Genomic DNA, 23,802 nt, shown 5'->3' with positions numbered 1-23,802 from the left:
CACACCAAAAGAGCAAGGTTATGTGGTTGTCTGTCTGTTCCAGTTATCCAATGTCCACAGTGGCAGGCTGTCAAGTCCAGTAATCCACATTAAATAAGCTTCTAACAAAAAATGTAAAAAGCAAAGGCAACAAATGATAGAACCAAGGGGAAAAAGAAAAACAAAAAACCAAACCAGTTGATTTGTTCTTAAGTTTCTCAATTACCCAGGTAGTTAATGAGTAGCTACAACTGACAATATCAACACTCAGCTAAGGCCTTGTGTGTCTGTCACAATTTCCCTGTGGTGCCCCACTAGTAGGATCAAACAGCCCAGAAAACCTCTTTTCCAGGCCTGGCAGAGGGTGTGTGTCTCCTAGTGGCTGGATCATTTTGCACATTGTGGCCACCTGAGTTGCTGTGGGTAGCAGAGCTGCTCAAAGTGACACAGCAAACTGAGCAAGAAAGCCTCTGCTGTCGTGTTCCCTCTTGGGCTGACTACCCCAGCCTTTTACTGCTCAAGTTTGTTGTTGCCCCTGCAAAGAGAGTCTGCCCAGAACAGACACACATCTGAGCAAAGCCCTGGCTCTCCTGGGGTGCCCAGCCTTGCTGCGAGTAGTGCAAACAGCCCATTGGTGCAGAAGAAAATCAGGTCTGAATCACAACTTAAACACAAAGAAGCTGGAAGGTATTAGCAAGGTTTCTTCTGCGTCCTGTTCATTTCTGAGCAGAATGCTCAATGAATTCACAAGTTTTAATGCAGTGTCAGAAGAAACATAAAGGTAATGTTGTACTACTCCCAGTGCCAGGTGCAGAGTCATAGCAGAAAAACAAAACCTCACCAAACTGTTAGATGACTCATGATAGATGAGTCAGAAACTCTTTCTTTCCTGCTACACTGTTACCAATTTAGCAGGCTGCAAAACGAGAAAATGGAGCTGTGGATGACAAAGAAGAGATAATTTGTGAAAAATGCCCACAGCTTGTGGGGTAGATGAAAGACAAGATACATCAGTTAAAAATACCAGGAGACACACTACGTGGGTACAGGGTGTGTCCTGGTTCTTCAAGCATTTGAACAATTAAATCCAAGTTATCATTCTTTCCAGCTGTTTTCTGCTGTGAACAGAAGGAGGTGCCTTCTCCAAAGACCACCAGCAGGTACATTAGATACTAGCAGTGTCTGGCACCAAATTAAAAGCAGACATGGATTATCTTGTGATACTCAGTTTGCATCCTTTGTGAATTTTAGGAGCAGAAAGTGTGTGTCTAGAAAACTGTAGAAAATAGTGCTATCAGTGGATGTTGTAGCACTGAACAAAAGTAAAAGTTCTGAGGTTATTAGGAGGCCCAGGTTCAAGAATATTCACCTTTGCTTCTCTCATGTGGGCCAGATTAACCAGTGAAATGTGTTTCATGTGTACGTGATCCAAGAAAGGCTTCATCATCTATCTACATAACACCAAAGATAAAGAGTTAAATACAGCTTTGGGCCATGTGAGAACCATCAAAAGTAAGTGAATTTGCATTTTGATTACACTAGAAATAGTTTGGTGAGCTAAAACAAATGACTTCTTTGAGATTTGTGATTCCTCCTGTGAATTAAAATATTCTGTATTTCCACTCCAAATGGTGGTCAGCAGAACAATGCTATATAATAGGCCCACAAAATAAGTCATGATTGTTTCCTTTCTGCTGTTTCAAATGGAATACTTTAAAATGAGAATTGAGAGATGTGAGATGGAATAGGAGCTTAGATTCTAATGGCACAATTTGAAAGTAACAGAAATGGTTCAATAGCAACTTAACAAAGATCCTTGCTTGCAGAAGGCATCTCCCCGGGGTTCTTGACAGTATGGCATCTACATTCTCCTACATTTCAGGAATTTAGAACGAGCTCAGAGGGAAAACAATTCAGAGAAAAACCACGAAATTTATTATGGGAAATGAGAAACAGATCATAGCACAAAACTCTAAATTGCTGTATCTATTTCCTTTATAAAAGAAGGGACTGAGGAGTAACACAGTTACTGTCAGTAAGTACCAGCACTGAGCGCACAGCATGAATGAACTTTTCAGTATAGTGGACAAAAGTATAACAAGATACATTAACTGAAAAGTAGACAGTTCAACCTAGGAATAAGGCACACATTTTTAACACTGAAAGTAATTGAAACAATGTACCAAGGACTCCAGTGAATTTTTCTTTAGTGAGAATATGTATATAATGACTGGAAATTTTTCTAGAAGACACGTAGTTGAAACAAAAATTAACTCATAGAAGTTCAATGACATGTCATATAGAGGAGGTCAGAGTAGATTATCAAAAATGGGCCTTTGGAGCTTTAAAGTCTTGGACTTTATGGAACGTTGAAAAGGTATTAACTAATTTTCTTCTAGTAGAAAATCCCTAACAAAGATCAATTTCTCTATCTATCAATGGATTTTCCATACTTCTCAGTACTGTCCTAAGTCTTTCCCAAATAAATTAGTTTGGTGTGTGAGATCAATAGTGATTTCATAGTGCTTTCTCTTCTTCACCCTACCTCAGTTATTGAAAGAACTAGTATAAATATATATAATCTAGTCTAGTCTAAATATGTATAATCTTTTATTCTATTTGATAAACAACCCATCCAATTATATCTCATTAGAGCATCTTAAATTGAAAATTTAACAAACATAGTAAAACTGCCAACTAAAAAATGCCAAAACCTTCAAATGTCTTAAAAAATTAGCTCTGAACATTTTTCCATTAAGAACTAAGTATATTTAAAAGATAATTTTGTTTCATTTCTAACTTCAGATTTTTTGGAGCTACATCAAGTGCAAAAGTTTTGCCCAGGCCATGTGGAAAATAATCTTTACATGCTTAAATTGCTCTGCTGATTTTCTTTCATCTTTCAAAACTTGTCATGTGCTAATACCATGTCTGGAAAATGTCAGTCCCAGAAGACATGCTTGTAAAATTAATAGCAACCAGGGAAAAAAAAAACCAACAAAATACCCAAAAAAAGAAGAGGAGTGGTCATGTTAAGAACTGAACTCAATGATAATTATAATGGAATTTTAGTGCATATTATCAGTTTGCCTGACCTAAGATGCAGACACGAAGAGAGTTGCTAGCAGAAGTTGCCCTGGAGATGTGCTGAAGCAGCCTGTCTTTTGATGCCTAGACTGTCTTTTCTCCCTGGCTGACTTCATTCACACGCCTCGTCATGCCAGTTTACTCCAATTTTTTCCCCTCCCTCCTCAGCAGTTGGATGTTGCAACCTATTTACTGTGAGGAGATTCCCTTACTGGGTGAACTTTCTGTTACCTGGCAGGAGAAATTCCTTAGGAATTAATGTGGTCTCGGTATCTGTGGAGCAGCTAAGGGATTAGAGATGTCTTTTCAAGACGCTGAAGGTTTCTGATAAAGACCACAGCAGCATTCTGCCAGAGCTGCAGAACAATACTGATCCCGTAAAAAACTGTGGGAGATTTTGCAAGTAGAAAGTGACTATCCATGTTAACTATTGGTTAATATTGCTCCAGTTTCAGTGAAAAGTGATATACACAATGGCAGGAAATGTCACAGGCTTTATGCAGCTCTACTCACGCTGCTGCAGGGAGTTTATATGTTAACCAGCATGACAAGGCATAAAGAATTTGGACTGGGAATATCCAAGGCAGAATGAGATTAGCATGGGGCAAGAAAAAAATATCTTTGTTTCTTCTGATGTCTGCTTCTCTTTTTTCTCAAATGTACTCTTGAGGTTTTGTATCCATTAAAAGACCCTCAGAGGAAAGCTGAGGTAGAAATGTATGGAGCCAGGCATACTCTTGTCCCACTGCCACTAAAAGAAGCCACTTGGTGACTTTCCAATAGTTCCTCAGCAGAGCAGCACTCACAGCAACCTTGCTCTGTGACAGTCTTACCCTTGGAGATACATCCACTTCCAGGACACCCTACTTCCACTTCCATATTACATTCAACTAGGGTGAACCTGGATTACTGTCTGAAGTGCATTTCAGTGAAAAAAAAAACAAAAACAAAGAAATAAAATAAAATGGTCTGTCACAAGTGAAATAGTTCAGGAATTATTGAAGTATTGTGGACTTTTAAGAATGATTTCTTTCCACAGTGAATGGAAGCCAAAGTGGCTGTGAATCTCATTTCAGCGTCTAGCAAAAAAAGCTGTCAGCCTGGTTATAGTAAAGATGATAATATTATGTTTAATCTTATCTGGGTATGTCCCCTCCAGTGGTTTCCTGCTGGTAAACCACAGAGAAGAGAGGCAGTAGTAAGTAAACTAGAGGAAGTGAGATGAAATATAGTATGCTCTTTTGGTTAATAGGGGATTCACGTGAAGGATATTGCTAATTAAAACCAATGGTATTTTCTGCCATCTGGGCTTTCAAAACTAGTTTCAGAGGATACAGAGGATGTTTTGTTTCACTGAATTGCTCGTATCTTAGGGAAGCCACTGGGATGAAATATTAGTATTGTGGTAAACTCTGCTTGCACTTTGACAGCAGCATGTAAAATAAGCACTTTACAGAGTGTGAGTACATGGTTTCACCCATATAATGTTCAAATGAAAGGGCAGCTTGGGGTTAGAAGAAAAAAATCTACTCAGCCTACTCTAAGGTACAAGAAACTGCCAAATCATAGTGATTACTGGAACAGGAGCTCTTGTGTTCACCAGGCTATACAAGTGTGGCTCCAGGGTTGCTGGATCTGTGGAAACATGGAGTCCGGGGATTTGCCTGCAGATGGCATGGTGATTCACTGGGAGCCTGTGAAGCCAGAACTGCCTTGCTGCTACTGCTCACAGCTTTCCTCTAGTTTACCAGAGAGAGTTGAAGTTGCTCCAAAGACCTAGCCAGGATTCCCAAACAGAGCACCTCACCTTGTTAACTGCATCAGGAAATACTGAGCAACCTCAGCAAAAAGATTTGTGAGTGAGATGACATCTTTATGCATCAGTGAAATCTTGTGCTCAGCACGCGCTTACTTCATCTGGATTCTAGGCTTATGCCCGAGGCTGAGGAAACAAACCTAAACTTTCTTCAGCTTGCCTATTTCTGTTTACCTTGTGTCAGCAAAACAAGCCTCGTCATGTTGCTACCGGATGTCTTTTCCACCTCCCATACCACTTCCAAAGATCCCAGTTGGACCCACTTCCCTAAGAACGAATGAAAAAGTCCACTTTTGTTGTTAGAGTTGTCTTTATGTCACTGGAAACAAACAGTTAGTAGGTGATGTTGGAACAATTCCTTGTGTGTTAACAGTGCCTGAAGACTAGCTTTACATGTGGCTGAGCTGGGCACTTTGAAGTTAAATATGAACAGGAGAAGTGAAGAAAATGTACTGCAGGAAAAAGTTGGCACCCGTCTTAATAGGAGCTGCCCAACCTGTAGCCTGTGGGATGTCTTCTGTCTGATTTCTGCTTGCATGTTATTTGTGTAGCTGAGCTGCTTCTGGATCCATATTGTCAAAGGCTGAACTGTCCTGCTGTGATTTATCCCAAATCTGCAGCAAGTGTCCTTCACTTAGGTGATTCAAATAAATACATGCATCCTGCAAGAATTAGAACCTGAATGGAAAGTCAGAGTCCTCTTTTTTTCCCCCCACCAATTTCAATTATAGGTTTATCAGTTTTTTAATTTGGGCAAGAGATTCCTCTTGCCCCATTTGCTCTTGTGCTTTTGAGGCTTGAATATTCCTTAACTATTGCAAGAAGCTTCTGTTTACCTCTTTTCACCTGTGTTCTGGTTTCTGGCCCTTGTTCCTCTCTTGTTGACTCCCTGAGGGTACACAGATGGTAGCCTGGAAGCCAAAAGGAATGATACTGTAGGAGTGAGAGGAGAGTGAGAGAGAAGGAAAAGGAGTCAGAGAGGGGGGAAAAAGTAAAAAAATAAATAAAGGGGGAAAAAAAAAGCAAAGCAGTGATCACAGCAATATTCCAGACTGTCCTAACAGCAAAACCCTAATACGTATCAGTGTGCTGGATCTTGTCAAGACACAGGTAATGATTATTTTTGGGAATGCAACCTAAATACCATTTAGTGTGTTGGCTGTAAATGTTAGACCTGTTAAGTAAGTCAGTTATCACAGTTCCATCATGAAGTACATTCTGTTAGCTGAGAAATCTTTTTTTTTTTTTTTATTCACAGGCATTACCACAGTTTGTCTGTTCTTTAATGGTGGATGTCAGCCTTGGAGGCACCCCACAGCAGAACGCCTAAGCATTTCTCACATCCAGATGAAGTCCCTTTAGACAGGACAGTATGCAGAGGGGTGAATGCACCCTATGTGCAGGAAGGAGTTAATCTCACCACTGCAGTCGGTAAGGACTGAGTAGCATTTTTTCAGAGGATAAGGAAATGCCATGACTTACAGATAAGATGTCAGGGTTTTTTAAGCATAGTGCTCTTTAGGATAGTAGGTGAAACAATGAAATATTCTTGGAGGAAGCTGATTTGCATCCAAAGTGCTTTCTAAAACGATCCTTTAAAAGAAAACAGAGTAAGTATATGCAAATATTGTTCTTAGCATACAAAATATTGCTGCTATTAGTACAGTGCGCTACCGCCTTCCTAAGTTTGCACGTGAAATGTAGCCAAGCTTATGAAAGAACCATTTAGCTGCACTGAGGGTGCAGGCGGGAGAGAATCAGCCGCAGCCAGAGGTGGGTCAGGCACTGCACGGGCGAGTTGAGCACAGCGCAGCCAGAGCGCGGCCCCGGGCGGCTGCCAGAGGACCCCTGGCGGCCGAGGGCGGCTCTCGCCGGGCGGCGCTCCCGGGGCCGAGCGCCGGCCCCACGGGGGATGGGGAGCCACGGCGCTGCTCCCCCAGCTTCCCTCCGTGCGCTGCTCCCCCAGCTTCCCTCCGTGCGCTGCTCACTCAGCTCTGCTCCCCCAGCTTCCCTCCATGCGCTGCTCCCCCAGCTCTGCTCCCCCAGCTCTGCTTCCCCAGCTTCCCTCCGTGCTCTGCTTCCCCAGCTTCCCTCCGTGCTCTGCTCCCCCAGCTTCCCTCCGTGCGCTGCTCCCCCAGCTCTGCTCCCCCAGCTTCCCTCCGTGTGCTGCTCCCCCAGCATCCTTCCGTGCGCTGCTCACTCAGCTCTGCTCCCCCAGCTCTGCTCCCCAGCTTCCCTCCGTGCGCTGCTCCCCCAGCTCTGCTCCCCCAGCTTCCCTCCGTGCGCTGCTCCCCAGCTTCCCTCCGTGCGCTGCTCCCCCAGCTCTGCTCCCCCAGCTCTGCTCCCCCAGCTCTGCTCCCCCAGCTTCCCTCCATGCTCTGCTCCCCCAGCTCTGCTCCCTCAGCTTCCCTCCGTGCTCTGCTCCCGCAGCTCTGCTCCCCCAGCTTCCCTCCACGCTCTGCTCCCCCAGCTCTGCTCCCCAGCTTCCCTCCGTGCGCTGCTCCCCCAGATCTGCTCCCCTAGCTTCCCTCCGTGCTCTGCTCCCGCAGCTCTGCTCCCCAGCTTCCCTCCGTGCGCTGCTCCCCCATCTTCCCTCCATGCGCTGCTCCCCCAGCTCTGCTCCCTCAGCTTCCCTGCGTGCTCTGCTCCCCAGCTTCCCTCCGTGCTCTGCTCGCCCAGATCTGCTACCCCAGCTTCCCTCCGTGCTCTGCTCCCGCAGCTCTGCTCCCCAGCTTCCCTCCGTGCGCTGCTCTCCCAGCTTCCCTTCGGCGCAAGAGATGCGGCGAGCGAGAGGAATGACAACAAGGAGAGAAAATTGAGCAGTTGCTGCGGAGCCCGTCCTCGGAGTGAGGGGGACTCATCGGAACAAGCAGCCAGAGCCCTCTAGCACTGAGGACTTGGTCAGCACGGAAATGAGACAAGCACTGCCTGCCATACTCTGTGCCCACTCACACCTCTCCCGATTCCCTCTGTTTCCACTTATATTTTTCTGTCATTTTGTCGTTTCATTCCGTTTTAAAGGAGTGAACCTTCCAGGAAAGACACTGCCTATAACAGGACAAAGTGAAAAATACACCGTTCCTTTCACTTGTGGTGCATTTTTCTGAGGCTTTTTGTTAGGACAATAATAATATTATTTCTGTGGTCCTGTCAGTACAGAGGCAGTCTGCTGCCTAACTAGACTAGTGATTTTGGGTAGAAATGGTAACATTCTAAAATAACATTTTAACCAAAACAATAACACTCAAGCAGGCATCCAAACCCTAACTAATGAATGTAATGCTTGCCAGTGCTTTTAATCTTGACACCTCAAAGTTTGTTCTAGTAAGCCTGCATGAACCTATCAACCTAAGCCTGCATTTATGATTGTGGACTGTGTTTCTTGATGTAAAATGTGCATTAAAGGAACCGTTAGATGCAATAACCCAAAACTTGGCCTTTGGATCTTTAGCATACACGTGGCAGTTCCTTTCCACTGTAGGCTTCTGCTCTGCTTCCAGCAAAAGGCAGGCAATGAGGAGAAGTTTACTAGGCAGTGGAATACTTGTAAATGTCAACATCCAGCCTGCTTGCCAGAGCTGAGTGAACTGGTACAACCAGAAAGTTACTTACCCATGAGATGTGCGTATGGGCGGAGGGGAAAGAAAGCAAGAGAGGACTGGAAAAACATAAAAGAATCCTGGATTGTTTCTGTAGGGTTCTGTAGGAGTAGACTTTATTCCAATAGTATTGCAGGCCTCGTCATTTGGGGTAGCAGATGGGAGCAGCCACATTAGTCCTGATAACATCTTCTATTTTGCAACTTCTATGTAGAAGTGGGTCCTATGATTACAGATACAGCTCTTTGCAGAACTAGCCTGCAGAGCAGAAATAGGGAAATTTAAATTCTGAAAACAGCTTTTGGTTTGCTTACCAGAACATGTGGGGGAGGTGGAGGAAATGTGGATATCTAGCCATGGCTTATTTGGCAGGCAAACTAACCTGTTCAGGGCTGCACAAGACAGAGGGAAAGCTCCAAACTCCTGACCCACGTGAAACTTAAGAGTGTGCACAGGAGACTTAAGAGCACAGAGGGCAATTCTGAGAACTCCACTGCTATGTGTTTCTTCTCTATAGCTATCTCCGGTTTCAAGGTGTGGGTAAGAGCGCACACTAAAGGGGTGCGGACACAGCAGTCCCGCTGCAAGCCCAGGGGCTCTCAGACGGACTTTCGCAGAGGCAATGCAGAGCCTGTAGGATGACACAGAGTCCCGGTCACCCCGCTGCCCGCCACTCGGGGAGCTCCCGCGGGAAGGAGCCGGGGGTCTCAGGAGCCCGAGGGCGGCAGAGGGGCAAGGGCAGGGGCTGAGAGCGCCCGGGCCTGGCGGCGTTGTCCAGGGTCTTGAAGGCGAAGAGGAGTGCCCGTGCGGGGCAGGGGCAGGTGCCGGGCCGCTCTGCCTCGGCGCTGCTCCGCCGCACTCGGCTGGGAGGCGCGGGCGGGCTGAAGGACGGGGCGCTCCCCGGCTCGCTGACGGGAGGGCCCTTCCCGGGCCCCCATGCTCTGCCTCGCTGCGTCCCGCACCCCACCTGTTGCTCGCTTCCGATCCCAAGCTGGCCGCCCGTCCCCGGGGAGCCCCGGGGATCCCTCCCGCACCCCGCCGCGGCGGGGGAGGCGGTGTCAGGCGGGGCCCGGGGTTCGGGATGCGCGACAGCGGAGCTGGCGGTCCCCGGGGCCGCGCCGGCGGAGCCGCTGGAGGCGGGGCGGGCGGGCGGGGCCGCGGCGTGCGGGGCGGCAGCGCGGGTGTGAGTGTCGCTGCTGCCCCCGCCCTCCCGCCGCCGCCCCGCCCTCCCGTCCGGCGGCGGAGCCGCACTCCAGACCCAGCGCCGGGCGGAGCGTGGGGGAGCGCCGGGAAGGGGTGGCGGGGGAAGGAGAGGAGGAGCAGCGGCGCTCACGCCAGCCCGCAGCACCCCGCAGCACCCCAGCGCACGGCCCCCGGTTGTGTGCAGGGCTCCGGGCCGCCGCGGGTGGCGGGTCCCGCGGGAGGGAGCGGAGCGCAGCCCGTGTGCGCGGGGGGCATGGGGGTCCCGCGGCCGGAGCAGCCGGAGCGCGGGCAGCAGCGGCGGCCGCGGCAGCACCAGGTAAGGAGCGGCGCCCGCCACCGCGTCCGTGCCCCGCGGGCGTGCGAGTGCCTTCCCTCCCGGGAAGGGCTCGGGAGCACTTCAGGGAAGGGGGTGCTGTGAGGGCAGACCCATCTCTTCTTCCCTCAGGTGCCTTTGGGAAGGAGGCTCGGCTTCTCCGGTCTGCGCTGCAGGACGGAGGGCTGAGGGGGGTGGGAAAGCAGCGGGGAGGCGCGGGCCCCACTTCCCTGGCGGCCCCCGGTCCCCAGCGGCGCCCCGTCCTCGCCCCGGCCGCAGCCACCCCGCCCCGGCGCGGCGGGCTCCGCACGTCGCCTTTATACATAGCGATGCGATCCGCCCCGTGGAGAATGGCCGCGGGGGCGTCCGCCGGGTCGCAGTCACCTGCGGGGCGCTTCTGCCGCCGAGTGAGGCAGCCCGAGCCCCCCGCTCCCCTCTCCGAGTCTCACTCCAAGAATAATGGCAATCGCGGAGTAAGTTTGCCCGGATCGGACATCTCTGGGGAGAGCTGCTGCTCAGAGCGGGCACGGTGCAGCGGGGACCGCCAAGCGTTTGGGGTAGCAGAGGAGAAGCCTCTCCAGCCCGTGCAGTTTCCTTAAATGATTTAAATCCCCCCCCCCTTTTTTTTTTGCTTGCTGGATGCAGGGCGCAGGCTGCATCCTTTTGCACTCTTTGTTATCTTGCTATCTCCCAGAGCTGTTCAGGGGTCCGTTCTCCAAAGTTGACGTTCGGTTTGTTAAATAGCAGCCAGCTCGGCTCAACTTTGCCTAGGATTTGATGCTGGTGGCTTCGCAGCCCTTGTGTGCTGGGCGGCAGCGCTCGGCTGCGCCGTGCGAGCCCCTGCGAATGGGGAAGTAGCGTTACACAGCCTTGACAAAGGCAACTCCGAAGCTGACAAATCTCAGCTATGGCTGTTAAGGTTCACGAAGTAGGTCAGTAAACTACCTTAGTGCTTGGTGCTGCATTATTTTAATACATCGGTAGTTTGAATACTTGCTTTTAGCCTCGTTTCTAGAGGAAACGAGTTTTATTTGTTTTTATGATGCAAAAGACATGCAAAGTTAAAGAGAATTGCACATGTAAATTTTCCCGAGCTCTTTTGTGCGCAGTTTTCACTTCTGAAAGTTAACACTAGATGGCTTTCTTATATCAGCTATCCTGCAGGGAAGGAAAGCATGTAATCTGTCCCTGCAGCCTGCTATTTCTGTGTTTGTCTATTTTATTATTTTTTTTCACGTGAATAGTAAACTATCTTCTGGTCAGTTCTGCACCGATGAGACACGAGCAGATCTGAAACTTGCCTACTAGCTGACAGAATTTGTTGTTTTGATTAGCTTATGTTGCCTCTTTAGACTTTATTTTACATGTGTGTTACTAACATCTAAAGAAAGTTTGTTTAGTTGGAAGGTAACTCTGCATAATATTTACATTGCTATAAAGGAAAGCAGCTGGATAACGCAGGATGTTTGAAAATGGGGAAAAACAAATAATTCAGTCTCAGTTGTTACTTAGTTTGATGGATTTATTTTAAAAGGGACCGTAGTGCATTAATATTGTCTGTTCAGCTATTTTCCCCCTAGATTCTGAACCTGGCTACCTTAGACTGAAACGTTTTGGAATTGGATTCAGAAACATAGTGCTTCACAGCCTGCTGGATATAGAAATGCCTAGACTTGATGCCTTATTACTGTGTTTCTTGTGTTTTTACAAAACTGTGCCTTTTGTCAGTGGGAATGTATTATTTGCCCTCCATTCGCTTCTTCAGTGGTGGCTCTGAAATTCTTAAATCTTCAAATTTGATCTTTGAAATATCTTGTATTATTAATGCAAACATGTTTAAATCATCAAGAGCTCTAATGCATTATAGATATTTAAACATCACTTAGGGTCCACAACAGTTGATTTATAATTCATGTAGCATTCATATAAAGCTAGATTTAGAGAGATCTCTGAATGTATTGTCTTGGTTTTGCATGCCCAGTGGGTTACCTTAGCAGGTCGTGTAGCACTTAGATGGAACCAGAAGGAATGCTTGTAAGGATGCCAGACTGTTTCACCAATCCTGTTGGATCAATTAAAGATCATTTCATTCATATATGCCAAGGATATAATGTGGAGCTTAGAACTAAACAAAACCTCAGTTCTTTGTAGCTGGTATTTGCTTACTGTACATATCAGAGTATTTTTAAAGGTTTATATTTCATTTTCCTGAAAGAAAGATAATATGGTCTTCTTTTTGTAGGCATTTATGACATGCCATTACTCAAGTGCATTGTGAAATACTCTTGCAAATGAAGAGAGTCAAATGAGGAACTAAGCAAAGCAGTGGTCAAACAGATGGCAAAATCATCCCCCTTTTTTTTTGCTGCTTTTGACTTTTGTGACTGAATTGAGGCAGTTTGTTTTTTCACTTCCCGCTTCATACTGGACATGGGCATTGCACCTAAGCTCTTTATCTGCAGATCACCTGTTCAAACTGCAGGAGAAAGGAAGTATTTTCTCCTTGCCTTGGCTGGAGTTAGGATTATATTTAGATGGTTGTATGTTAAAATATTTTCAGTAGGTTCCTGCCTTTTACTGCTGAGAGATCTAGTTTGGTAACACAGAAGAAGAAAAGCTATGCTCTTATGATAAGACAAGTTACAGATTGTGGAAAGAGGGTGGGGCACTGGGTTATCTAGTTTCTCACGTTAGTCATCCAAGATTACCAACAGTAGCTGTTTTTACAGATTGAAATGAAATCAGGGTTTGACAAGTGCTCTTTTTCCATGTGATTTTTGCTTTGCACTTTAAAATGCTTTGCAATTTTAAAATGTTTGGGTAAGTTGGGTTGTGGATCAGTAAAGGGGAGGTGGCTATTTATTTTCTGTATGTTGCAATATTGTCCTCAGAGTAGAATTTTTTTTGTATTAGGTAACATAATTTGTATCTGATTCTTGAAGATGTTGCCTCTTGCAAAGTTAAGATCAGCTTCAGTTTATTTCTTTATTTTCAGCACAATTTTCATCCTTTTGTGAATCTGGACAGTTAATGAAGTTTGAGGTAGGGCTGCCCCTCATAGTCCTTTTCAACCCTGGTTTTTCCACCTGAATTTTGAGAGAAGAGTGTGAGGACTGTCTACCAAATCAAATAATCCAATAGGAAGAATTTATACGGGAATTTGTATTTAGTAGATTGAAAGTATGTTTCACAGTTGTTTGTTTGTTTGTTAAACACTAGTTGTTTACATAAATTTCATTAAGGATAACATTAATTCCTGATGACGTTCAGTGATGATGTCATACGACTGGTTAGATTTTTAAGAATTGTGAGGATTTCACATGAATAGCTGTCTTTTATTTTTCTTTTTTTTAGTTTGTTGTGAAAGAGCAAACTTAATGTTAAACATCTGATTTATCCTGACAGAAGTAAATGAAAGAGAACCTGCCTTCCTTTGTAGTAAAGCACTGACCCCAGATTTGAAGCCACTTTGAGGCATAATTGAATGAGCAGAAGATTGAAAAGGATTATTATAATTGGTGATACTCTTCTAGTTTTTAGTTAGACAGGACAGCAGTAGGCAGAAATGTCACTGTGATTAGTTTGCACCATAGTTCTTGCTAGAAGATATGTATGCTCTTGTTTGGATCATGAAACTGTAATTACATCAGCAGTTAGCTACTCAGTATTTATAAGTGGATTCTTCTGGTTTTCTGGAATTTCTTAAATAATGAGCAGTGCATACATAATTAAAGTTTTTGTTTTAAAAATGTCTTGGATCCTTATGGAGGTAGTGTTCTGAACATGTAATAAATGTAAGCAGCTGCTGTCCCATCTCTTTGGACATGCAGGCAAACAGCTTCATTGGATTCGATGCTTGTAAGACATTTTAAGAATTGTAGATGTTTGAAATGAAGTAGGCATTTATTTTAGTGCTGTTAACTGGGGATTCTGTGTTACTTTGGAAAAAGACCTGTAACTACTTTTTCTGGGTTTTTTTTTAAGCTGTGACATGTAATGTAGAAAGATACCATATTTTTTCTATTTTTTGAAAGAGAGGGAATGTAGAAGGAGGCTAGAGGAGCTATTTTTTGAAAGAGAGGGAATGTAGAAGGAGGCTAGAGGAGCAGTAGTAAATTGGCTTCCTCAGCTGGGAGGCTGGAAGGTGGCAGTAGCTGAAGTTGTCTGGCTGCCCCTCCCCCTCGGCAGCTCAAATAAAATTCTGAGCACAGGACTTGGAGTTTTGCCATTGACTTTGAGTCTTTTCTTATATAATGTCTTCATTTTTTGTGCTGGATCCTGCAGAGCCGCATACCCAGCTCTGCAGATATTTGTGCAATGCTCCTGTATTGTTTGCTGTTTGTTCTTTCCTCCCCCTCTCCCTTGGCTGCCTGAATTCTCACTGGCGTAGTGGCTGTGGATTGTGATAATGCCTGCCTGCATTTATGTGTATCATGTGTCCTCTAACATAAATCCCATCAAATTGGTTTCACATAACTTACACCTGAAAAGTCATATTGTGGAATACCTATGCTTCAAAGACTGCCTAAAAGACTAAAGATACAAAGCTCTCATAAAACTCATCAATTTGCCCTTCCATTTCCCTTTAGCCTCACCAACTTTTTTTTAAACCTGATACAAACTGTGGTGAAATGACAGAACCATTTTACAAATTACAGGAACAGCAGATTACAATACTTAAAATGTTTTTATTAGGAAAGGTACTCTGAGAACATCAGGCATTCTGTGGCAGGTTAATTTAAATGGAATAAAATGTCTTTTAATACCTCGATACAATTTTTCTAGTGATGTGGAATTTTTTTGGTGTTTTGTTTTGAGTTGCCTTTTCTTTTTTACACTTGTTTGTTCCATATATATGAGATGGAAAGGAATTTCTGCGCCACTCTGTATTCCATTTTGGATTTTTACAGTCACTTCAGTCAAATCTGATAAATTGTGAAAGGATGTGACAGTGAAATGGCAATTAAGGTGAATAAGGGTGGAGTGAAACATTCTAAAGTATGTGTTATAAGTGCACATAGTGTTAAAATATTTTTTGCTAGTTTTTTCCCTTTCATGTGGGGGAGTAAAAAGAAGTACTGAAATTAATGCATAGTTAGCAAAATAGTAATTGCAAAAAAGCAGCTCCATTTCCTATATTTTGTGAAGAAGGTGTTTGTGGAAGATAGGACATTTCAGTCAGTTAGGGTTTTTCCAGGTTTGTTTTGATTATTTTTTCAACCTGAGAGTTGCAAGTTATTTAATCATTCTTCTTCTCTGGTTGTTCTCATTTGTGGCCTTCTGTTCAAAACTGATTACTTCCTACTTTTAGATACCTAAAGTGCATTCAAGGAAAAGAGCACTCCACTGCTTCTTGTGTTTTTCTGGCTTCTCAGCACTGAAAATAAATACCTGATATGTTTTAGCTTGAAACACCATTGTAATACTAGTGTGACACAAAGTGGAAAAATAAGTGTGAGGAGAAAAAAAGACCAGAAGAGTGTGGCTGTGTCTGTTTATGCATTCTCATGCCTCATGTGCATATCATCAACAGTGTGTAAGTAAGCATATGTATTTTGCTGTGCTGGTCTTGCTTATTGCACTGCCAGCTGCTCTTGAAGAATTAGGAGCAGTTTACAGTGATCAGGTTGTCTGTAGTGTTCTGCTGTAGTAAAGTAAGCCTTGGTTTTATTTTGTAAGGTTGTCAGGACAACAGCTTATTATTCTTGCTCCTCTTGGTGTTTCCCTAAAGCAATGAAGGGAGCTTTTTCAAAGGCAGTGGCTGCCTTGCCTCACTGGGCTGCAGGATTGCCAGCTGTGATTTGGGTTCAGCAGGATGCTCTGGGTTTGTTGTGAAAAATTCTAATTGATGATGAATGCAAACCCAGTGTGAGAATAATTTTTCTTCATTGGACTAATGTGAAACAACCCATTGTATTTACAAACCCATGTCCTATTTTCTCCACAGTATTGTCATTAATCTTCTGTTCTCTTCCCTCTGAGGCTCAGAGAAAAATGTTTGAAATTTGGCAGTATGGAACTTGTGATAAGAGTTGAGACAAGGTAGGAATTAGTTTAAAGCTATGTTGTGTCAGTGTGCTACAGTCTGACGCTGGAGGTAACAAGTGAAATCAACTGGGGTTTCTGTTAGGTTGAGTTTGTGATGTTTTTGACAAAAACATGAGATAACTTGGTGTTCAGTGATAAGCCACACAGTAACTGTTGAGGTGTTGGCATTTTGAAGAGCTACTGTTCTGTTCTTGTTACATGGTAAATTAGAAAAAGAATGTATGTTGTTAAATACAGCAAGCTTAATAGCTACAAAGTCATTCTCTGAGTATGGTCATTTTATGTAAGAGGTGCAAGTATTTTCAACTTTTAGATTCTTGGGATGTTCAGGTGTGGGAAACTTGTTGAGATGTTCAGCAGGGAAGGTCACATGAAGAAAGCTTTTAAATAGCTGAGGATTTAAAAATTTTTATTTCCTAATATGCTAAAACATGAGACTTATTTTAGCACTTCCATAGCCTCCTTTATATTATTATTATAGAGGGATTTTTTAGCTTGATCCAAGTTCTTTGATCTGGGTTGAAGTGTAGTAGTAATTAAGTGATGTCCAGGTACTTAAAATCCTTTTATCAAAACTGTAACCTTTTATTTCAAGTTCCCTTTTCAGACAGCTGAAACAACAGTCCATTCACAAAATAATTTGGCAAAGATACACAGGCATCTGCATTCAGTTCTGGAAGCTGCCTGGCAGAATTAGAAACTATTGGGAGAAACCTGTCAGTGTTCAAAACATTTTCTCCCTTGTGTGGCTACAATTTCTTTGAGAACAGGTATTCCAGAGGTGGGTGTCGTCCTCCTCTCAGATCTTCTACTGTTTCCATCCCCTCACCCCAAACTTTTCTTGGTATCTTCATACATGTCTTTGAATCACACAATCTTTTTTGCATAGGAAACCATTTCAAAAAGGTTATTTTTAGAGTTGTTGAGATGAGGTGGAGTAAATACAGTGATTGGTGTAATCCATAACAGTGTGTGAGCATGTTTGCTCAGTTCCACTTCTTTAAATGTAGGATTTGAGCAGTTTGTTACTAGAAGGGATCAGAATAGATGAGATTATCTAAACTGGCCAAGAACTGTACAGGTGGTTGCTCAGAGTGCTACACTGAAAAACCTCAAATACAAATTGAGCTCAAATATTTTCTGTATAAGATGAAGTTTCTACTGATAGAGCAGAGGGTTTTACTGACATTCTGAGCCAGGCTGCTTAACCTGGACCCCTGGAAATCATTGCCTCTGGTGGAGATTGCTGAGTGAAGTTTCATTAGTCTGTTTCATTAGTCTGTGTGCTTGTCAGATTTGGTAATTTTGCTAATGTCTGCTTCTCTTACACTTGGAATGCTTTGTGCTTTTTCTCTGTGGTTGTTTGATCTTTGAAATGAAGTTTCTAGGAGCATAGCTACCCTTGAAACTTTATCAGATTCTGCTGAGTCAAATAGGCTCAACAAATCTGGAGGTGGAGGGAGGTATTGCACTGTATAACTGCCTTGTTTCCTTAGGACATAAAAATTGGTGATCATTCTTTCTGTTATACTGATCTGCCGCAAATAGATACCACATTTGAAAAGTGTTTTGGTTTTACTTTGTATTTTATTGCTGTTTTTTTAAAAGTATTGTTACATATATAAGATTACATTATAACTATCAATGTACAGAGTGTACCTCTGCCTGATAATGGGTGTACAAACTGTGTCTTTGTATGCACAAGTTGCTAATTGAGTATCTACCCTTGCTTTGTGGGGCTGAGTGTTAAAATAGAGTATTTACATATATACATTATAATTAATTCTTTCTCCTGGGAAAATAGATGCTTAATAGTAATGATTTTCTCTTTCTTATGTAGGCAATACCCAACAGTATCAATATTCCTATACATTCATTTTCCAGTGTTCAGTATGCCTGTAGGTCAGAGGTGTTTAAAGTTGCAAGTTAGAGATTTTATTTTTTTCTATGTCAGCTGTCTCAATTGAATTTCTCAGTGCAGTTGTATGTATTCTTTATGGCAGCTACAGTAATCACTGCAGGGAAAGGTAATAGTAAGAAATATCTAAAATCTGTTAGGTATTTGTCTCTGTGACTTAACAACCAGTTATAAGAATGAAAAAACTCCACAGTTATAAGAATGAAAAAATACTCCACAGTATAACCCATTCTCAGCAAGTGTTGTTTTCTGTGGGTAGAGATTTGCTCAACTAGAAATCCCATAAGTAGGGGTCAATGTATCTGTGGTATAGGTATAATATAACTGAATCAATTAAATTGATAAATAACTTTAAACTTCGTTTTAAGAAATTATTTGTTTTGCTTTGTTTGTTGCAGTGTGAAGACTTTCCTATTTCATGACTCATGTATAAGGTGCATAATGACTTTAGGTTTCCTTGGTTGGGTGATGAAATTAATTTTTATTTTCATGGACTGTATTTACAGATTTTGAAACTTAAACACATTAATCATGTATGTTTCATATGTAAACATATTTTTCTTTAGTCATATGTTTTCTTCCTTATTAGGAAGAAATCTACTGAAGTTGGTTTTGTTTTGTGTTCAGTTTTGTTTTCTTTTTTTCCTTAAGCAGTAATTAAAATAGCCTTGTGTGAAGTTCCTGAGCATCTTTTATATACTTATTTTTAATCATGAGACCTTTTTGTGTACTCCTGAAACTGTAAATGCCATCAGATCAGATTTAATATTGCATATGGCAGTTGGACCATCATTTATCTTCAGTTTATCCAGGCTTTAAGCATGATTGTCAGGCTCAAGCCATCGCACTTAGTGGTTTGTATTCCACCTGGAGACGAGTTACATGCGGAGTACTGTACTGGGACCTGTTTTGTTTAGTACCTTGATCTGGAGGAAGAGATGAAGTGTATTCTCATCAAATTTGCATGTGACATCACGTTGTGGGAGTAATTGACACATGTGAGGGCAGTGCTCTGCAGCTGAGAGAGGCTGGTGGAATGGACCCCATGACATTCCACAAGGATAAATGCGTCTTCCTACCCCTTGGCACAGGATGGGCTGGGGAGTGACTTCCTGGGAAGAGACCTGCACATTGTGACACACGAGCCAGCATGTCAGGCTTCACTGGCAGTGACAAATGCCAGCAGCATGCTAGGCTGGATGAGCAGAAGCAGAGCCAGTGGGCTGCCAAAACTCAGTATTCTTTAGGCCACCACTTTGGATACACCCATCCAGTTTTGGTTCCCCAAACAGATTGAGTAAATGGAATCTAATTTGTTGGAAAGCCAGGAAAATGAGGGGTTTAGAGCATGTAAGGAGAGGCTGAGAGAAATGGCTTTTCAGAGCCTGGACATCAGAAAGCTCAGGGGATGCATACCTCACAAGGTGATACCTGAGAAGTTATCAAGAACACATGTCCAGGCCCTGCACAGGGGTACATGGCAGGAGGAACAGAGACAGTGGTCACAGCCTAAAAGAGGTGAGGTTCTGATTTGGCACCTGCAAATAAAATTCACCCTAAGGACATTGAGGAGCTGGAATAGGTAGCACAGGTTGTAAAATCCACATCCTTTCCATATTTTTTAAGGCTAAACTGGGCAAAGCCATAAGCAAGTCAGTCTGAATACAGAGCTGTTGTGGCTTCCAGTGTGAATTAATCTATGAAATATCACAACATTTTTTGGGGTTATCAGTTGTTCTGATAATTGAGAATTTTAGTTGCTATTCCAGCACACTGTGATTTCACTTTATCATATTTCAGAATTTGTACAGAATATTTCTCTATTACAATATTGTGAAGATCTTTTTACAAGACTCCTTACGGTCTTGCATTATAGGCTCATATTGTATATTCTTCATTTAGAATTCCCAAATAAATTATTGGCAGTTAAATACTTTACAACTCTAGAACTTAACAATAAAATAAATGCTTGAAGACAATAGCATATCCTCTCAGGTTTGACTTCAGATACACTTTGCTGACTTTGTCACTGATTAAAACATGTTTAGCAATACTAGAATTTGAATGTGTGAATTTCTATTGAGCAATTCCATTGGATCCCTTCCAAAAGATTGTTTTAATGTTAAGGAACAGGATACGAATTTGAAATTGGCTCTCAGCAAGTCAAACTTAGATTTGTATTTGGTTCTTTTGCTTTGGCTACTAATTTTAGTACAATGAAACTTGTGATAACCCATGCTAAAGGTACCCATGTGGCTGGAGAAAAAAAAAATTCTGTGATTTGTTTGAGTATATTAAGGTACAAATTAAAATGGTTCAGTTCTGGAAACATCTTCTGTTTGCACTTTTAAAATGTTCACCCTTAACCTCTTAGTTTCATTAGCTATAAACAAGACCCAGCAGAACCCCAGAAGCTTGAGATGATTCCTGCGTTTTCTCATCCAGCTTCACAGTGGTTACACTTCTAAATATTTCTGTGTTTACCAAAGCATGAGCCAGACCTTCAGATCCCTGTTTTGGTTTTTGGAATCCATTTTATTAAGTGTTTAAAATTTCAGGTGTTTGTATAACATTCAGCTTCAGTATGAACAAGGTTGCAAATACATACTGAGATAATCAAAACAAACAGGAAAGGGAATGGAAAGAATTTCCTTTAGGGTAAAATTCCTTTAAGTTAAAATAACCATGATAGATAGTGCTTGTCAATTGGCAAGGAAAGCTGGGACTTGCCTTCTGAAGGTTTTATTTTGCTGAAAATGGAAGAACATGGAAAAGCTCAGTCAGATGTCCTTTTTAAACCATACTTTCAGCAAAAAAATGAATTGAAACATTAATTCTATTAAACTTATGAATCTCCAAAACTGTTGCATTAAGACTGATGATAGGTACAGATCAGTATCTTCAGAAACTAAAACCCTCAGAACTAACTCATTAGTGAATTTAAAAAGTGTGTTTATTGGCATTTTATTTTGGAGCACGACTAAGCTTTTGAGGGTTATCTCCTGATCTTTTCACTCAACAATATTTTGTTGGCATGATGGAGAAATTTTAGAGAATTTAAAATATATTTTTCATGAAGCTAACTCAAAATTTTGACCTTAACATAAACTGTGTTTCTAGATCTGAATGCTACACAGTGTGACAGAACAATTGAGAAATGGAAGCTAAAAAGAACACTGCTGAAGCTGATGTGCTTTACAAAATTTTAAGGTGAATATTTGAGAAGAAAGCAAATAGCAAGATGAAACAAAGTTTTTGGAGTAAACACTTATTTCTCAGTATTCAGGAAGTAAATATTTTCTCTAACTTGTTATGACTTGGGCAGAATTATAAAAAAAATACTGTGTCTTCATTTTTTCAAGCTCACTCAAATGGAGTTGAGTAATCTGACACATGGTTACTCAATGGGAAGGGTACTTAAACAAACAGAACCCATCAAATCCCCCACACTATTTAGAAAAGTGATTGAGAATTGTTGTTCTGCAGGTTTAAAAGCATTACATTAGCTGTACCTACTTTGCTCTTTAGGTGTTTTTCAGGATTTTTTTCATGTTCAGCTTGAGGTGGAAAAAGTGCATATTCCTTGGGCTGTCCCCTCTTCTATCCTCCCTTTTCTCCTCATGAAGGCAGCATGGCTGTTACATAAAATCTTAATGGAATGATCACAGAACACTATCTTGTAATGGTGACTTTTTCAATGTTTAATTTTTATGGCTTTTGCTTGCTATAGTAGTTTGACTCACAGATTTGATCACATACCAGTGTTTTGGTTACTTGCACAAAATAAAACCACAGCTTGCTATATCTGCTTTGTATTTTTCTATTTCTGCACTGGCTTTTTTTGTTCTTTTAAAGTAGCTTTCAGCAAAATTGCAACTAATTGCCAGTAGCCCAGCTGATTTATAGCAACAACATAAAAATTCTCATAGTCAAGCTGACCACAATAAAACCTTGCAGTTATGAGATATTTTGAAACCTAAAATCTGAGCTTCTAATAAAATGTTTATGGCCTTCAACCTTTTTGGCAATAAATTAAAACCAAGAAATCTGTTTAGAATGCATTTTTTCCTTAAACTGTAATGACATAATTTCTACTCTAATACTTTTCTCCTCCCACATGGAGTCTTTCATTCTGCAGTAAAAGTTTTCATGCCCTTCACTTGTGCTCTATTCTGTCTCCCACACCCCTCTACTGACTTGCCATTACCCCCTTGTGGAACAAAAAAATTACTTTTCTTTACTTAGAAAGCGTAGGCCTGTGTGGTGCAGCTGCACAGCTCACTGAAACCCTGGGTGGTTTACTGTCCCCAAAGGGGCCCAGTGTGTGATTTATCCCTGTGGAGGCTGGGGGCAGAGCACACCTCCTGGTGAAAGACAGCTGGCTGTCAGCTCCTGGGCACCTTCTGGCTGGGAAGTGTATGCTCAGATTTGCATCCTACCCATAAGGTTTCCCATTTATTGCTGCCAAGGGGATGTGCTCTCAGCCCCTGAGTAGTCCAACACCACAGGTTGTCCCTTCACCACTGGCAAATTGGTGAAATTCCTTTTTTAGCTGTGCATTTTAAAATAATGGAGCATGACGTAGAGGAGTAGATGGAAAGTGTTTTTTAGACATAGAGAGTGTTCTGTCCTTTCAAACAACTTGGGCTTTAAACAATTTTCAATCTCAGCAGTTAGAGGAAATAAAAACTCTGCAGGAGGTTCCAAAGACTAGAAAGTCTGCATATGGTTCACAAAGGTGGTGGTGGAGGAGGGGGCTGGAGAGGGGTTGTTTAATGGACTTCAAATGCCTGAATACTTTTCAGGATACAAATCTTGTCATTTTCATTTTTCCCCCCTCTTTAATACCTATAGGACTAGCACTTTTTATCATACAGATGAAGTAATCAAATGAAACAACTATGTGATGTTTGAGTATGGTGGCAATGAAAACCTCTTGAGCTTCTATGTCATCAATATTTTAAATACTTTGACAGAAAGATTTTGTCTCATGTAGAATCAGGGTTTTTTTCTTATTTTAACATCTTGCCTGAAACATACATTTAGTATATATACTCTGGAAGTTGTTCATAAATTTAATGATAACTCTGACAGAAATAGCTTCACTTTCTTTTTTCTTCTCTTTTGTGTGACTACCATAGCCACTGGTATGTTTTAAGATTATGTTTGTAATCAAAGATGAACGATTTGTAGAACTTCCACTCTGCAAGTACACAGAGTAACAAAGTTAATAAAGATGCCATTATCTTATTAGAAGAGTTGATAACAGTAATGTTTAAGAGGCAATAAGGTGTATGGCAATGTTTTCTGGGAAGTTAATATATTAACAACAGTTTCTCTCCACAAACTGATGGGTGCGGAATAAGTGGATATTTGTGCTTTCAAGGTGCTCTTGAGGGGGGTGAGAAGACCAAGTGAATAAAAACACATGGGAAATATGAAAACGTTAATAATAATTTATACAAAATGCTCTCAGTTTTTGCTAGATTAAAATAATTGTTCATCTGAAAGAAAATAAATCACTTCAAGTTTCATTGTTATACATTAAGCACTAGATTAGATAAATTTAGGTGGTGGGTTTGCGTTTTTTTCCCTTGTATCAAAATAATGCCATTCAGTTATTTCCTGACTGCTCTGTGATAATTACAGATGGAAGTGCAGCTCTGTATTTTATGATCATTGATATTTTGAGTAAAATATTTCAGAATTAGGGATTTATACCAAGCACACTGCAAGCTTGCTTTGTATGTCATTTTCCTATATTTTTTTTCCAAGAATAATTTTCCATTATTATATTCTGAGCAGTTTGTAACAAAATGATGGTCTGTTTGTCTTGTAG

The 23,802-nt window shown here is 42.1% G+C and overlaps 1 protein-coding gene across 5 annotated transcripts in view; it reads left to right on the top strand.

Moving 5' to 3' along the window:
- Nucleotides 1–6,290: 6,290 nt before the first annotated feature.
- The window catches only part of SIPA1L2 (signal induced proliferation associated 1 like 2), a 129,293-nt gene continuing 111,781 nt past the window's right edge, over nucleotides 6,291–23,802 (top strand). For 4 of the 5 annotated variants that reach the window (XM_058020059.1, XM_058020058.1, XM_058020057.1 and 1 more), the window contains exon 1: nucleotides 9,833–10,000. The gene's annotated coding sequence lies outside the window, so the exon portion shown is untranslated. Of the gene's footprint in view, nucleotides 6,314–9,832; nucleotides 10,001–23,802 lie in introns of those variants that run through there. The other variant, XM_058020056.1, reaches the window with a different exon arrangement.

Source organism: Melospiza georgiana, chromosome 3, assembly GCF_028018845.1.
Source record: "Melospiza georgiana isolate bMelGeo1 chromosome 3, bMelGeo1.pri, whole genome shotgun sequence".
NCBI lineage: Eukaryota > Metazoa > Chordata > Aves > Passeriformes > Passerellidae > Melospiza > Melospiza georgiana.
Note: the sequence above shows the minus strand (reverse complement) of the source record. Positions and strands in the feature narration are given on the sequence as shown.